The following is a 15,490-nucleotide window of genomic DNA, read 5'->3' on the forward strand; positions in this document are numbered from 1 at the left end:
ATGTTGGCCGTGACAGCCATGTCTCCTCTTTCCCACATCCCAGTGAGCAAGCCAATGACACATCTGTTCAGAAGAAGTTTAGCTCTTATTAGTAGCATTGCTAGATCATCTCTGTCATTGCCAAGTCTTGTCCCGGTGCTAATGTATTGTCACTGTCTTAATACCCTGGAATTTGGCTATTAAAGCTCATCTGGTGGTGCTACCCCAGGTCCACTAACATGACAGGAATGCATGTTTTGGAGCTGTTGTGTTTCACTACAGCCCCTGCACCTTTGAATGGCAGTTCAAAAAAAATCCACTCTCCAAAGGCCTCAGTTCTGCCCAGCTCTAAGCTTATGTTCAGCTTTAAAGACTTGGAGAACATTCACAGGCCTTTCACTTGTCCAAAAGCCCCTTCACACCACCAAGTGCAAAGGAGGTATTGCATGCAGCCAAGTTCTGCTGGCTGAAGTACACACACGGGAGAACAGTAGGCTGGACCACCACACCTATTACAGCTTTTCATGTGGATGCTTACAGCTTATAAGAAGATGAAAATACTTCATACATAATATTGTGGTCTGCTCATGGAATTTTTACACCCCTGATGAACTCTACAGCTTGTGCTAGAGATAATGATGATCCTTGCTGCAAGGCTCCACCCTGCATGCTAAGTAAAGTCCTGCCATTTTCTATCCTTCCTGCTGTTATTCTGATCCAATTAAAGTCATTGCAACTAAGTGAAAAGTTGTGATTGACTAATTGGATTTGGGAAGGCAGAACACCCATCAGAAGCCAGGTTTAATTTAGGTTTCCTTAAAATTTCTAAGGCCACTGGCAGGCTAGAAGAGGCAGCTCCATCCTTGGTTGGCTCCAGCTCAGAAAAGAGGGATTAGTTAGTTGCCGAGTGAGCTCCCTGCTGCCTTGTGTCCATGGACAATTCCAAGGCCTGTGTTAGAGTCTTTCATTTTTTGGAATCCACCTTCTACAATGGTCCTTTACATATCTCTCCTATAAGTCTCTTATTCCCAGTTTGGTCCTGCACTATGCACCATCCCTTCTGCTTACTCCACAGATCAGCGCACTTCCCTCCCCAGAAACACGCTTTCCCATGTTCTTGAGGGGTACTTCTGTGCAAGTCGTGTACATGACTGGACTGCACTCCTGGATGTGGGATGTGACTGAAATTTCTCTGAAGTCAAGTGGAAGTTTTACCAGTATAGTTGAAGAGGTTCAACACGTGGAAAGCTCTAAGCACTTCTTCAAACACCGAGTGGTCAACTCCTTCCAAGTTCCCTGGATGTAGACCCCTGGGGTTCCAACCATGCAGTGAGATACATACAATAAAAGACTGGTTTCCACGAGCATTTAAAAGTGACCAGAAGCCTATCTGTGATATTTTCAACATAGTCATTAAAAAAGGGTATGCCATATCTGCTAAAACCAAAAGTTTCACTGAATTTCATTAAAATAATTAATCATATCATTGATTCTGAGTACCTTCTGAATTTTAAGCTTCTAATAAGTTCTCAAGCTATTTATTCTGATTTAATGTTCATCTTGGAACAGAAACATTGATAAGATAACAAACTGAATGGACCACTGATATTGTCATATCCTCACATGATTCTAAGAGCTGCAGAAACTTCATAAAACATGTAATAAAAATAAAGAGTCTAACGCTACCACCCAAATACACAATAAGCCAGTTGGATAAGGGCAGTAACAATCAAGAAATGTATCCTATCAAACATTAACCACAATAAACAATATTTGAGGTGAACTCAAAAATTTTCAGTTTTGGGACACTTTCAAAATATCTTTATATTTTTTGGTTTGGCCCTTTTATTTTCCTTTCTTTCTTTTCTTTTTTTTTTTAATATAATGTCTAACAATTTAGAAAATCTCATGTATTGCCAGTCTTGCACCCAAAACACAAGACTTACAAGATCACTGGGCATGTTAAGAAGCCTGTCTATTAATATTTGTAAACATTTTCAGCATCCAATACTTGGATGCCACTTGAGCCATCACCTGACATATTTCTGCTCCTATTGAAATAAAAGTGTTAAAGAGAAACAGTCAAAAAAACCCAAACCCCTTCACTTCTACCTGTTCCTTTTTCTTCCCTTTTTTTTTTTTTTTTTTTTTTTTGGAGAAATCATTATTTTTACTTTGGTTGACAATGGCAGTGAAAATATACTCCCTTTTCCATTATTTCTAACCCCCTCGAGGATTTTTTGGGGCCTCTTTCAAGGGTTCAACTGAACCCTTTTTTGCAAGCCTGGTCCTTCCCCCCAAGGATGTTGCTACCAACAAAATTTTAACATCATCACTGTTTTTACAAAAATGCCTAACACGTGATTCTTTCCTTACTGTCTTGTCAGTATAGGACCACAAGCCAGAAATTGCCAGGACACAAGTTCCCAGCTCCTCCAGATCTTGGCATTGACTGTCTTTCAGAATCTGGCCCCTGAGGCTTTGCAGTTGGCTCTTGAAAAGAAAAAGGGCCCCTCCTTAAAATCACAGTCCGTGCAAGTTTGTGTCTTCCATGAAAATTAACATGCTGGACAGCAGATGGGACAAACACATGCTAGAGGCCAGATCCTTATGCTGGTTACACCAGCATCATCAGCAAACTTGAGGGAACAAGGGCAAACAACAGAACTAGAGCAATTTACATGAGCAGTAGGTCTGCCTTCCTGCTGGCTAACAGTAACAGTCTGGATTCTCAGGCAGGGGCATGGAGAGAAAGAGAGTGAGAAATTACTACCTTTATACAAAATTGCAGCCCACTACAAAGTTGTCCTAAAAGGACCGGTGCTGTGACATTTCACATCTGATTCAGATGCTTTAAAAAAACAAAGTACAACACACTTTGCCAAGCAATAGGCTCCACAACTGCCTTTGGAGAGCCAAACAGCCTCCAGGAATACAAAGGTGACTTAATTTCCCCCTCTCTTCTCCCAGTGCCTCATTTACACCTCCTCAAAATACATACTTACGGCAAAAATAATGACAGTGCAGTCTGATGGAATATTCCAGCAGCATCCTGCAAAAGAGCAAAGCCCATGGTGTTCAGACAGTGCACAAAAGAATGATGTGTGACACTTTGCATAAAAGCACTTCTTCCTTAGAAAGTCTTGACCTCTTTGACTGGAAGACCCAGATCCTGAACCATTTTTTTTTTTCCCTGCCCAACTCTCCCCTTGATTCTTGGCCTCACTGATTTGAGGACACTCATTCTTTCTTACCATTTCTCTTTCATAACTTTTGTCTGGTAACCTTCTAGGCCAGAAGGACCATGCAACCTTTTGTTCTACCCAAGTCCTCCTTTTCTGATAAAGTTTTCACATATTCTTTGGGATACAAAGTCATCAGTTCCTTCCACTCAAGTTACATGTAAACAGTATTTATTCTTTTGTGCTTTTCAATGGGAATTGGCACTTAACTTCCTAAGGGTGCTGTGAAAATTCCAACTAGGCACAGCAGGGATTACCTGTCTAGATAGTCAGACCTGACAGACACTCGTGGATTTCTGAAAACAGTACATTCAGAACAAGCATCTCCGCTTTTGGATCCTCCAGCAAGTATAGAACAAAGATTTCTGTGCTCCCAGGTCAAATGTGTCTCCTTCATGGACAGGCTCTCTGGACACATCTGGCATGTTATCAGAATAATTTCCATTCAGTTTGATCTAATGTTCATCAAAGTCAATACTGACATTTCCTGGGTCATGCCAGAGGTCCAGTAATGCTCCATACCTTCCCATACATAATCTTTTAATTACCTCCCACTAATTACTTCTGCAGGGAGCTTTAAGATTTTCAGCCTGCAACACCTCTTCCTGATGGTCTCTGGATCAAGTCTTTGCCCAGGAGAAGGGGACTGGCCTGCCCCATGTTATAGGAAGGGTTCTGCAGGCCCCTCTGACCCACAAGAGGCTCAACAGCAAGCAAGGGAAAAATATATTTATCATCACTTCTATTGGTCAGGATCTATTTCCTGCAGGACTTTGAATCAGAAAACTCCAGTCACGTCTATGCGTACACACATGCATGTCTGTATGAATGTGCAAAAACAACTGACCCCAAAGGTCAAAGAGGACTGCCACTCCAAGATATAAAAAAGCTCTCAGCTCAACTTCAAGGAAAAGGCAAAAGAAAATTATCAGAGAGAGCAAGAAAGCAAGAGAGACAGAGATAAAGAGAAAAAACCAAGGGGAAGATGATTTTCTATCAACAAAACAGCAGGGACAAATTCTAGTTCATCTCATCGGAAACATCTCCTTCATGTGCAAACACCGCCTGGAGCCAGCACTAATCTCCCAGATTAAAGCCTTTTAATAGCAATTAGTCCTCTCTGCACTAACCCACTGGACACTCCAGTGCATATTTGGGAAAGGGGGGAGACTAGAGGGAGTGTCACCAACCGTTTAACTCATAAGTGCCCTGATGTGTCCGAATCCTTATCTTACACGCGTTTGTGCACAGGTCAGGATGCTATGGCAGTGAAACTTGTTTGGATTGCAGCAGAGAATGGGACCTCAACAGCTAGATCTGGGTGTTGCATGTATAAATACTCAGGTGAGCTGGATCAAGTCCAGATCCAGGAGGGAGAATTTCAAAATGGCACTATGGCAAGCCAGAAGCATTAGCCAGCTACAGTTAGAAGCACTGACATACCACCAGCTCCAAAGGCTATCCCAGCTGGCAACAAGACACAGCCACAGGCAACAAGATGTCCTTAGAGTTACCTTCATGCTACCAGCCTGTTGAAGCAGCCTTGGTACTGCTCTCCCTGAGACACCTTCCACCATCTCTGGAGAAAAGGAAGAGGAGAGATTTCTTAAATTGTTTTTGGTTGGTTCCTCTCTGCATGCCATCAAAGGTCTTGCGTGATCTCTTGGTGAGTGTTTACAGGAAACATGAGCTGATGCCCCATCTGGGTCTGGCAGAGGGCCTCCACCTCCTGCACAGATTGCTACACCAAGAAAGGTAGATCATACAGAAAAGAACCTCAGATTGCACACCACCCCCTATTAACAAACTGAGCAGCTTGGCTGAAATGGCTGAGAGGGGGAAGAGGAAAGTAGGGGACACTGGTGCGAAACAGTAGTGTCTGCACAGAGACCCTGAACATCCCAAATGGCAAGCCAAGCAGAATTTTTTGGAAGGAGCCACATCAGCTGCCCTTCAAGCTATTAGACCATACAAACAGGACAGAAGAAAACCTTCCATGAGGTGACAGTAGGAAGGGGAGGAAAAACTACTCTGAGCAGCTTTCACCCTCTTCCTCCCCTCCTCCCAGCATTGGGAGCTGCCAGAACCCCTGCACAACCCTGTGGTGCCCCCCAGTCTCTAACACACACACACACACACACACACACACACACATATACACACACCATCCATAGGGGTAGTGCAATTACTATTCAGGCTGGGGGCTGAAGATAGTCTCCTGGCCCTTCTTCTAATGTAAGGTTATTGTAATTGATATGAAGGTAATTGATAATGTGTTACGGTGAATAATGTCTTCAATTTTCTGCTAAATCCCATTTTTGTAGCCATCTGGGCTCCTCCAACTGCCCCCCTGGGACGCAGAGTAATAGATAGTAATTATTCTCAAGTCATTTACTTTTTCAAAGTGTTTAGTGCTTATCTGTTTTACAATTAAAATGGAAACGACCCTGATTCACTTCCTTTCTTTTTTATTTAAATAGCATTCAGACACACACACACTCTCTCCTACACGCCCTGGAGCCTGGAGGGTGTGTGCCTGTATGTGCAAGTGCATGTGTGCGTGCATATTATTGTCACAGAGAAACACGCAGGACAGAGGTATGTAGTTCCTCATGCACCTTCACTTTGAGGCACTGTGAGAGCACAATCACACAACACTAAGAAATACAAATTGTGTTCCTTTCCCCCCGCCCCCCTCCCGCTTGTCCCCATGGTGACGAGCAGAGTGAATGCCTCAAAACACCCCACAGAAACACCCCTAGGGAGGGATGCATCCAGCACACAACAATACACACCTCAGCACACCCCAGAAACACGACACTACCCCAATACTGGTAATCTGTACAAAGATAAACCTTCAAGCTTTAACAACACGGACACAGTTATACCTAGAAGAATACAGCTAATCATATAAATGCGGAGACCCATATTAATATACAGCAGTATATGCCAGAATGTACATGTAAATAAACTAATGCAAGCTATCAAAAGCACCACTAATGAAAAACATACTTTGCACAGCAGCTAAACCTATTTCAGTATATGACCCAAACCTCCCCAGTGTTAGCCCCTTTGAGTTCTGTCTCAGCTTATGGTATGCTAGGTGAGACATAAACAAACATATCTACCATGTTCATGGGGATCCACTGTGCCAGAATTCAGGATTTCTGCAACAGTTGTAGCCTAAGCCTTGGTAACCAAAGTACAGGAACATCTGCAGCTACAAACTGCCTCAGCGAAACACTAGCAAGGAGGGCTAATAGGAAAATGGTCCAGGAGCTTTCCTGGGGCCAATACTTGGGTGAGAAAATCCAACTCATTTGAAGCATGCAGAAATAAACCCCGGGGAAATGCTGCGGTTTCTGTGATGGTTTGAGGAGGAACCTTAACCAGTGACTGTGTCAGACCCAGGCAAGTGTGTGGCCCGTAGGGCTTCAGAATGAGATTCTTCAAGTAATCTTCAGATGCTCTCCCATCACCATCTCTGTCCCCAGCCTGCAGGCCACTCTTACTGCAGCAAAAATTATCTCACTGCTATCTTAAAGTTTCTGTCTTTGTCATGGAGTCCTAACACAATGTGTTCAGGCAGGTACAGACGGGTGTTGAAGCAGAAGCTGAGGAAAGTGGAGATGGTGAGGACCTTGGGACAGCCCTCCATAGGGTTTTACAGGCTCCAGGCTTCGAGCACTCATCCAGAACTCAAATATCAAACCATTTAAAGATGACTGGCCATGTTCAGTCATAATTCAGAACACGTGAGTGGCTGGCATCCAAAAAAGCCCAGACTTCTGTATCTCAATACAGACTCAAAATTTAGGCAACTATTTTGGGAAAACCTTTATGGTACTGTATTTGGATTATAAACCAGATCTTTCCAGACCAGACACAACTGCGTAACCTCGGAGCTCAAATCCTCCCTGGAGACAGGACACGAGGAACCAGGTGCTCCATCCCATTCTTTTGCTCCCCAGCTAGAGCAGTTGCAAACAGAGGCTGATGCTTCCCCCCAGCAAAATGGAGGAGAGACACTGCCCCCCAGGATGGTATCTTGCACACTATTCCCTCTCCAAAAGCCAAGATACCGAACCATTGCCAATTTCAGCAGATGGATAATTCAACCTTGTGTAATTAATTTAATTCTGTAGATATATATTTTTTCCCATCTGAACAATCAGATGACAGCTTCCACAACCAGCCCCACAACCCATATCACCACTGCCCCAGCAGATATACAGCCAAGGCTTTCCTCCATTCTCCCAGTAAATCGCTGGTGTGCTGCTGTCCTTTGCTGTCAAGGTAAGAGTGGCCCAGACCTTTGAGCAGGAAGATCCTGTTGTTCTTTTGTTTGAGTTTATAACTGTTTGGGGCTGTTTAGTTGGGTTTTTTTCCCCCTCTTCCGTCTCTTTCTGTTTCCTTTTTAATTCTTTTTAATGACTTTCCCCGATGCAATCGGCAGAGGACCACGCAGAGACTGCTTCCCCCTGCTGAGAGGGAAACAAGAGTGAGGGAAAAGGGCACCAAGGGAACTGTTCACATCCTCTATTCATCTCTGCCAGCCTCTGTTCCCTGGTGACTAGTCCCCCCACAGCCCAGCTGTGTGGAGTTAGCATGGAACGAAGCAGAACCTGAGCCAGGAAAATCTCAGCCGGCACCACGGGATTTGACTCTGTCAGCCTTGTCAAAGGCTGTCCTAGGTGTCCTAGCCATGAGAGTGGCCCATATGGTCCTACCACAAGGGCAGCAGTGTGGGCTGAGGAGGGGAAAAATGTGTTGTTTTCCATGAGTCCAGCAGAAGTCCCCCTGACAGAGAGAGTGGCTGGAGACCACAGCTCAGCTACTAGGGAACACACATGAGTGCAGCAGCTTGGGAAACCTGCTGCTGGGAAGCCAATGAGCGTGGAAGAAGCAAGCTTAAGACTCCTGCAGTACTCACAAACTCTCTAGTCCAGGCACTCCCAAGTGATGCCATCTTTTGTTCCAGCAGCTCCCCCAGCTCCAACGTGGGAATGAGCTTGGTAGAAGCCAGATGGCTCTTCCTCCGTCTGCTCCCTGGCACTTGGCTGCATATGCATCAGGGAGCAGGGTGACTATCTGGGCAGGCAGGACTGCAAGGTGGAAGCACTTTGCAAGGAAGCAAAGTTTGCTCCAGCTGGTTGCATTTGGTAAGGACCAATGCCCTCTCCCACGGGCTCCATCTCAGCCACTTGCAGGCAGCACCTCACCTTGGCAAACAGCCTCTGCCCTGCACTGCACGTGGGACAGCTCTGGAAAAGCTGCTGCTGCCATAGCAGGCTCTTCTGATTGCCAGGCTGCTGTTAACGAGCCATGTGCGTTCCAGGGTTGCAGGGAGAGGGGGAGAGCTCTGAGCTGCCAATGGCCTGGGCTGGAACACAGGAGCTGGTGGCTGGTGAAAGAATCATGTGCTTATTGTACTGCAACTCTGCAGGGGACACCTGTCCCAAACGATCCCTCCCCTAGGAGGAGCTTGTTTAATCCTTAGTTTTTCCAGCACCAAAGAGGAACTGTGATCTCTGTTGTACGGTATAACAGTTGTTTGATAATCAGTTGTCTTCCAACCAGGAAATTTCAAAGCATTTTGTACCCAACAGCTTGCTAGCATTGCTTTCTGTTGGGGGAATACATAGCATGTGCTCTATGTTTTCATTGATTCTGGAGGTTTTCCATGAGGGAAAAGGAAAAATCTCAAACTACAAACTCCTTTGAAGTTCCCACTGCTCTGTCAGCTTTCAAGCAGATGAAAAGGATGCAGAAAAAGCAGTCAGAAAAAAAGGCAATGCAATGACCCAGTTACATTCCTGTTGAGACAGATACATACAGACCATCCTTGGCTGAGGTATATTCTGAAGCACCTTCAGCCAAGATTCCAGCATCTGCATGGTGATCTCTGCTGGTGCTTCTATTCTCCATGAGTTAACAAGGGCTTTTACTACATCATCTCCCTCCATTCTATGGATTCTTGTTTCTTTCTGCTTGTTAGCAGGCAGGCAGAGGAAATGGTTGTTTACCTGCTTGTTGATATCATTCACTTATACCCCGGGAAACTGAGCTTTTTACACGAATAGTCTTCTTGTCCATTTTCACATAAAACAATTTCTTAACCTTTCCTCACAGGCCCTGGTTTTCAGCCCTATGGCAGCCTTCAGCACTATATAAGACTCCACTGCACTACGCCAGAGAGCTACTGGGACCTCTCGTGTCTCAGCAGTGACCTTAGCATTGATAAAATGCAGACCCTAACATTTTCTTACTGCAAGAGTGCAACATTAGTGACTCCCACACAGTTTGAGCTCTGCCCTCCCCCCTAGACAATGCACTAGTTCCCCCATTCCTTAATCAGATGTAAACTGAGCCTTTGCTCAGTTAGGTAACCAACTGAATTACCTAAGTTTAGTTTATTTCTCCAGCATATCAAGCTATTTTGAGTTACAACCCTGTCCTCCAAAGGATTTGCAACCTTCTTCCAATTTGCTACTCTCTGCTTGGTTTTCATTTTATTATTGAAATCTCTAAAATATTGATCAGAAGTTGGTCCAGGCCAATGCCCTACAAAACCTCCTTCCTTTTCAAGGAATAATTGCATCGCAGTTTAGGGCCATGTTGTGTCCAGACACAGTAACAAGCGCAAGTGAGAACCTCTTCCAAGTTGGCGCCTGATCCAACCACACCCTGAATGAGTGCAAATGAGGTATTATAAAGGAGCAGGGGCTGGAAATCAGCTCTGAAAAATCAAAATAGAGGTTCAGCCAAGTGTGACTGATAGTTGGAAACTAGTCTTCAGCTCAAGCTGTGGTAAAAATCTAAGGAAATCCCAGGACTACAATTCCAGATGAAACACTTGTTGACAGTCATTCTCTTTCTGACCTAATGGGCTGGAAGAGAGGAACAGAGAGAATCTGAAACCCTCAGCAGATTGTTTCCAGGTCTTGCTTTTCTCTTGCAATACACAGTATATGTGGATGCCAAGCAGCAGCAGGGGAGAATCAGAGGGTTTAGATGATGTGCTTTCCTTCTGCTCTGCTATCCTACAGCAAGTCATCCTGGTGAAGAAAATCAAGAATTAAAAGATCTGATAAAGGAAGACAAAATAGAAAAGGAATATAGAAAAAACTGAAACTTCTTGAAATATTCTTAAGTGAAAGTGTTTCCAACACAAGAATAAGACAGTGGCTTTATCAGAAGCTTTCTTCAAAATATCTTAGTTAAGAAAACACATTTTTCATTTTTAAAAGTACTGGAAAGTTTGGAGGAATCCTCCATAAAAGCGATTCAGGAACTTATAGATGTACAGCAAGGAACTATCTTGAAAAAAAAATTGAAGTGTGAAAGCCTCTCTGCAACGATACTTAAACCATTGGGTTGAAATAGCAGCATCACAACAAAGCATAGAAGGGTATTTACAAGTGACTCCTTTTTCTGCTCACTGCAATATATTTATCAGTCAGTCTTCCCCTTCATATGTGATGCAATCTCCAGGTCTCCTGCAGGAGTTTCGGAGTTGTGGACTGACAGACTGTTCTAGGTGCAAAGCCAAAACAATTACCTCCAGGTAGACACTGCACAAACTCAGAGTTGCACAACCCCATGGGCCTGTCCAAAGGGAACAGAGACAATGGCAGTACAAATGCTCCTTGAACAAAGCAGCAGGGAGATTTGGCAGATACCCAGGCAGTGATATGCTGATTGTTAGCCAGAGCATCCAGGAGCCTAGCAGCTCTGGTCTGTGCAGTACAGCAAGAACCACTCACAGCCACAGGGGAATTTTTTGAGGCTCTTAATCATCGCTGTTGCTCTCAGTGCCCACGAGCAGAAAATAACACCAAAACTTAAATGTTCTCAACACCGCACCATGGGACAGCCCCAAACAGGACTGCTGCAGATTGCTACACAGCAAACTGCCAGTTCCAGACACTCCAGGCCCATCCTAAGCAAAATCATCCCACACCTTTGCTCTCCTTTACATTGGGGAACTCCTCTAGTGAGCAACTCCTAGTTTCAGTATGTCACAGACCACAAGGCAAAACCAAGGTCAAGCCTAGAAGTCAGTGCACACACTGGCATCTGGATTAACAAGACCCATAGTGGGTACAACAGTGCCTGATCCGCTGATAGCCATTCCTCCAACATTACACAGTCAGAGGCTGAGGGCCCATGGACAAGCTTAATGTCATTCCACCCAGGACATCCCCTTCCCATGTTCCTTGACATATACGTCTTCTAGTAAGGTACCTTCGTGATGGAGGGATGGCAAATAGCATGAATACAAACAGTCTCTATTGTCACTTGTTAAGACCAATGAATTCCTCAGAGCTCTGTCCAGCCCTGAAGTCTGATTCAAGCTCTCTCCTTCGTGAGCCTAATGAAGCCCATATTAATCCTGAGAGCACGTCCCAGCATGCAGATAAAGGCCGCACCTTCAGCCCAGCGTCACTCGGTGGAACAGGGCAGGAGTTGGGGCACTGCACTGAGGTCACCTGAGGTTAGGCAGGAACTGAGACAGACCAGGCCCCCTGACCCTGCCAAAGTCTGCACATGTCTCTGCTCTCCTTCTCCAAGCAAGACAGCAGCCCAGAGGTCAAGGTGCTCTCTCTCAATCCCTTTTCCCCTGATCTCCATCCTCCTCCCACCCTGCATGACATCCAACACACCAGCCCTGCAAAAGCCAGTTGCAGCAGCCGGTGGATATCTCTGCTATCCCGCTGCCCTCCCAGGCTCTCCTGCTGCCTGCAGACAGGAAAGCCCACTCCAGCCTGCCCGGGGTGGGCGAGCAGGCTGAGGCAGGTCATGTATCACCCGGGGCGGGGGCCGAGGCGCGTCCCCTCAAGATGACTTCAGTTGCATTCCAGTGAGCCTGGCAACCTCCCGCACACACAAATAAAAGGAAATGAGAAACTTGGCAACAAAGAAACTGGCAGGGAAGCCACAGAGGCACAGAGGAACGGGAAAAGAGATTAAACACAGGCTCAAGAGCCCCAGCGTGCTGAGCCTTCCTCTCTAAAGCCTCCCTTTAACTTCGATGGGGGGGCACAGGAGTCTTCTTTGCACTTGAAAGGGCAAGAGGAGGGGCTGGATAAAAGGGATCCAGCATTATCCGGAATTGAGAGCACAAGAACACGCTACAAAGCTTTAAAAAAAGTGCAAGCACCCAGTTTCTTTATATACTTTCCTTGGTGGAAATCAGGAATTGGGATCTGAATCTGGCCAGAGAAGAGATCAAAGTGGAGACATTACAGGAGGAAGTTTAATAATGCAAAGTAGTCTGATGAATTCTCTTCCCAAGTTCCAGCTTTTTTTTTTTTTTTAGAAATAGGATAACGTATTTGAGGCCCTGCAGTTTATAATGGCAGACACTAATTTGTATTGATACTATATGCTATCTAAGAGTCCATCCCAATATATTAGACCACTGGCGTTTCTGTGTGTTAGGATAACTCATAAATGTGCTATGGTGCTTAGAATTTTTGGCAGTGTAACTATTTAAATCAATCCACTGCAATACTGAGACAGAATTTACCTGCAGTGTATACTGCAGAATCTACAGTATACTCTAAGGTCTGTGTTAAGATCCATTCAGAAGCCCATGCTTTGTACATCACAAGCTGTGTGATTTCCTGTACAGAGTATGTATGTTGTGGAGCTGACTGATCATAGATGTAATATCTACTTTGCTCTTTATGTATCATTAAACATCAGGCACTCAGCCTGATCAGGGGAAGAAGACAACCCTTTCTTATCAAGGGGAGAGATTGTTTCAGAAACTAAATGGGAAACACCCACAAAGCCCGTTCTCTCTGGATGACAAAGGACACGCTCTCTATGCAGTCGTGGCAGTGCAAGGCAATAGGCAAAGTATTTGCACCAAGCCTGAGAAGAGCCCAAAGCAATTGTTCTTCCAGAGCTAAACTCTGATTCCTTGGATGAGCTAGTGTCCTCTTCTGAAACACACAGGGATGTTAAAGATTATTAGTAGAGAATCAACTCACTCCTTCCAGACACACACATATCACACAATTGGAAGATGATCTTTCTTCTTATTCCTTAAAGAATCATAGCAGGTAGCAAACAAAATGTCAGGGGGATCCATGGGACTCAAAAGACCTGAATGATCGGACTGTATAAACTACCTGTGAGAGCATAGGCCTGTGTCACAGGACTGTGGGAGCTACCTTGGAGAATCTTCTCCCAAATACACATCATCACATGAGCACTGTCTCCCACTGATACAAAGGTATCTCAGTGCCACAGCAGTCTAGTATCACAGATATCTGACTGAGCATCCACATATCATGAACCACCTTAGTACATGGACTGGGACAGCAGCGAAGAAATGGATTAGGATTGGGACAGTAAGCTCCACTGAGACTTGAATGCAGCAGATCTAGTGGATATATCCTCTGTAATCTGGCTCTGCAAATCAGAACCAGTGCCAAAAAGTGGGATCCCAGTCTACAGGGAAAAAAACCACAACCTGGCATACTTACTTGGTGATACAGTGAACCATGGTGACTACAAAATTTTAAGTGCCTGGCCATTCTGCACAAAGGAATATAAGGCTGGTCAAATTTTCATGTGTCCTCTTCAAAAGGGGGATAACAGGTTTCTGTTCACACTCCATATAACAATTGGTTCATACAGCATGTCAGAGGTGCCACTCTCTCCAAGGTTCTGAGGTCTATACCCAAGCTTCTTTTGCTGAAAAGGAAAAAAGAACAGAGAAGCAATTTTTTCTGTGGGGTCTGCAGCATTCAACATCAGATGAGAAATTTTCCTTCATGAGTTCATTCACGAGAAGACCTGTGATCCTTTTGGTTCCTTTAAATCTCTAAACTCAGATGGAGAGAGGATTTCCAAGTCAAAGGGCTGGGTTCCTGGCTATATAAACACAGTGGTTCCCAAGAGAACCTTAGGCTGAATCAATGGACAAGGAAAATTTTCCAAAATAGCTGTAAATTGAAAAGTTCAAACAAGGGGACAGTGTTTTCAAGACAGTATGAAGCAATCAGAATAAAGCTGGGATACTTCTTTCTATTTCTACTACTGTATCTTGGTGAGCATCTAACCTACTCTGGACCTGGACTTCCCCATTTGCAGAATGGAAAATGATTCCCCATGCTTTAGGTCTGGTTCCTAAGCCTGTTTTTCCCAGATCCCCATGGGAACTTTCATCCACAGCAAGTGGATGCAAGTGACTTTCCATATTCACACCATCTTCCACCAGGGCTCACGTGCAGGGCTGAGTCCACCTTCGTGTGGTCCCACCCTCCCATACCTATGCTTACCTGTTTTCAGGAAAGCTGAGCAAAGGGGTGGGAGCATGGGACAGAAAAGAAGAGGAGCTGGGCCTTACCTCCAGCTTAGACCTTCTGCAGTGTATAGGAGCAGAGTTCAAAAATGCTCAGTTTTCCTTTCTATGAAGCAGATGAGCTATATTCTTAATCTCCTTTTGCCCAGGGGTAATGCTTCCTCTCCCACTGCTCCAGATGGGTTGAAAACTGAGAACACCGTGTTCACGGCTTCTGGCCCACTGCATATCTTACTCAATCTGCAAAAATACCAACCTAAAACTGAGCTCCCTGGCTTGGAAAAATGAGACTATTGGAGCTGCCCTGGCAAAGGCTGCATGGTAGTTCTGTGGCATCACATCTCTGTCCTCATAGGATGTGGGCTGCAAGCTGACTCCGCTTAGAGAGAACATTAACTACACCTCTTTATTATTGAGAAGAAATTTATTGGAGACATCCCTCCCTCTCTCCAGCTTCTCCTTTACCTTCGCAGAAAAGTAAACATTTAATTTTTTTTGTTGTTAATAGATTTAATGTTCATTTGTCGGTAGCCTAGGGGCAGGAACGCATGACATTTCAAATAATTGTTGTTTCGGGGGTATCCTCTGGAGGAAAATGCTGCAAAAGTGTGGAGAAGATTTAAGTAAATTACTGTGTCAGCTTCTATTTATTCCTTACATGATTGCCAGAGGCAGGGCTGCGAGATAACCATTAGAGGCCCAGCCATAAAACAGGGAAGCAGAATTTCAAAAAGCCGGAGTGCCATTACTGGAAAGTTAGTGTGTAACATGTTAAATTATCCCCAAAGTAGGGGGAGGCAGGAGGGGGAAGCCACGTGTCTAAGAGTGAGAGAAAAGAAAAGAAAAAGAAAGGAAGAAGGACTGTGGAAGTGAAGGGAAGTAGTTACTCCATGAGGAAGGCGAGATAGATAGATAGATAGATAGATAGATAGATAGATAGATAGATAGA

At 44.7% G+C, this 15,490-nt stretch overlaps 1 long non-coding RNA gene across 2 annotated transcripts in view; it reads right to left on the reverse strand.

The window, feature by feature from the left end:
• Positions 1 to 12: 12 nt before the first annotated feature.
• The window catches only part of LOC113958768, a 17,063-nt gene continuing 1,585 nt past the window's right edge, over positions 13 to 15,490 (reverse strand). Inside the window, exons 2-6 of one of the 2 annotated variants that reach the window (XR_003531605.1) lie at positions 13,721 to 13,931; positions 7,455 to 7,705; positions 4,736 to 4,800; positions 2,985 to 3,031; positions 13 to 1,289 (exon numbers count right to left, since the gene is read on the reverse strand). This is a non-coding gene — a long non-coding RNA (uncharacterized LOC113958768). The remainder of the gene's footprint in view (positions 1,290 to 2,984; positions 3,032 to 4,735; positions 4,801 to 7,454; positions 7,706 to 13,720; positions 13,932 to 15,490) is intronic. The other variant, XR_003531606.1, reaches the window with a different exon arrangement.

The sequence above is a fragment of the Corapipo altera genome, unplaced genomic scaffold (genome assembly GCF_003945725.1).
Source record: "Corapipo altera isolate COAL_440 unplaced genomic scaffold, ASM394572v1 327, whole genome shotgun sequence".
NCBI lineage: Eukaryota > Metazoa > Chordata > Aves > Passeriformes > Pipridae > Corapipo > Corapipo altera.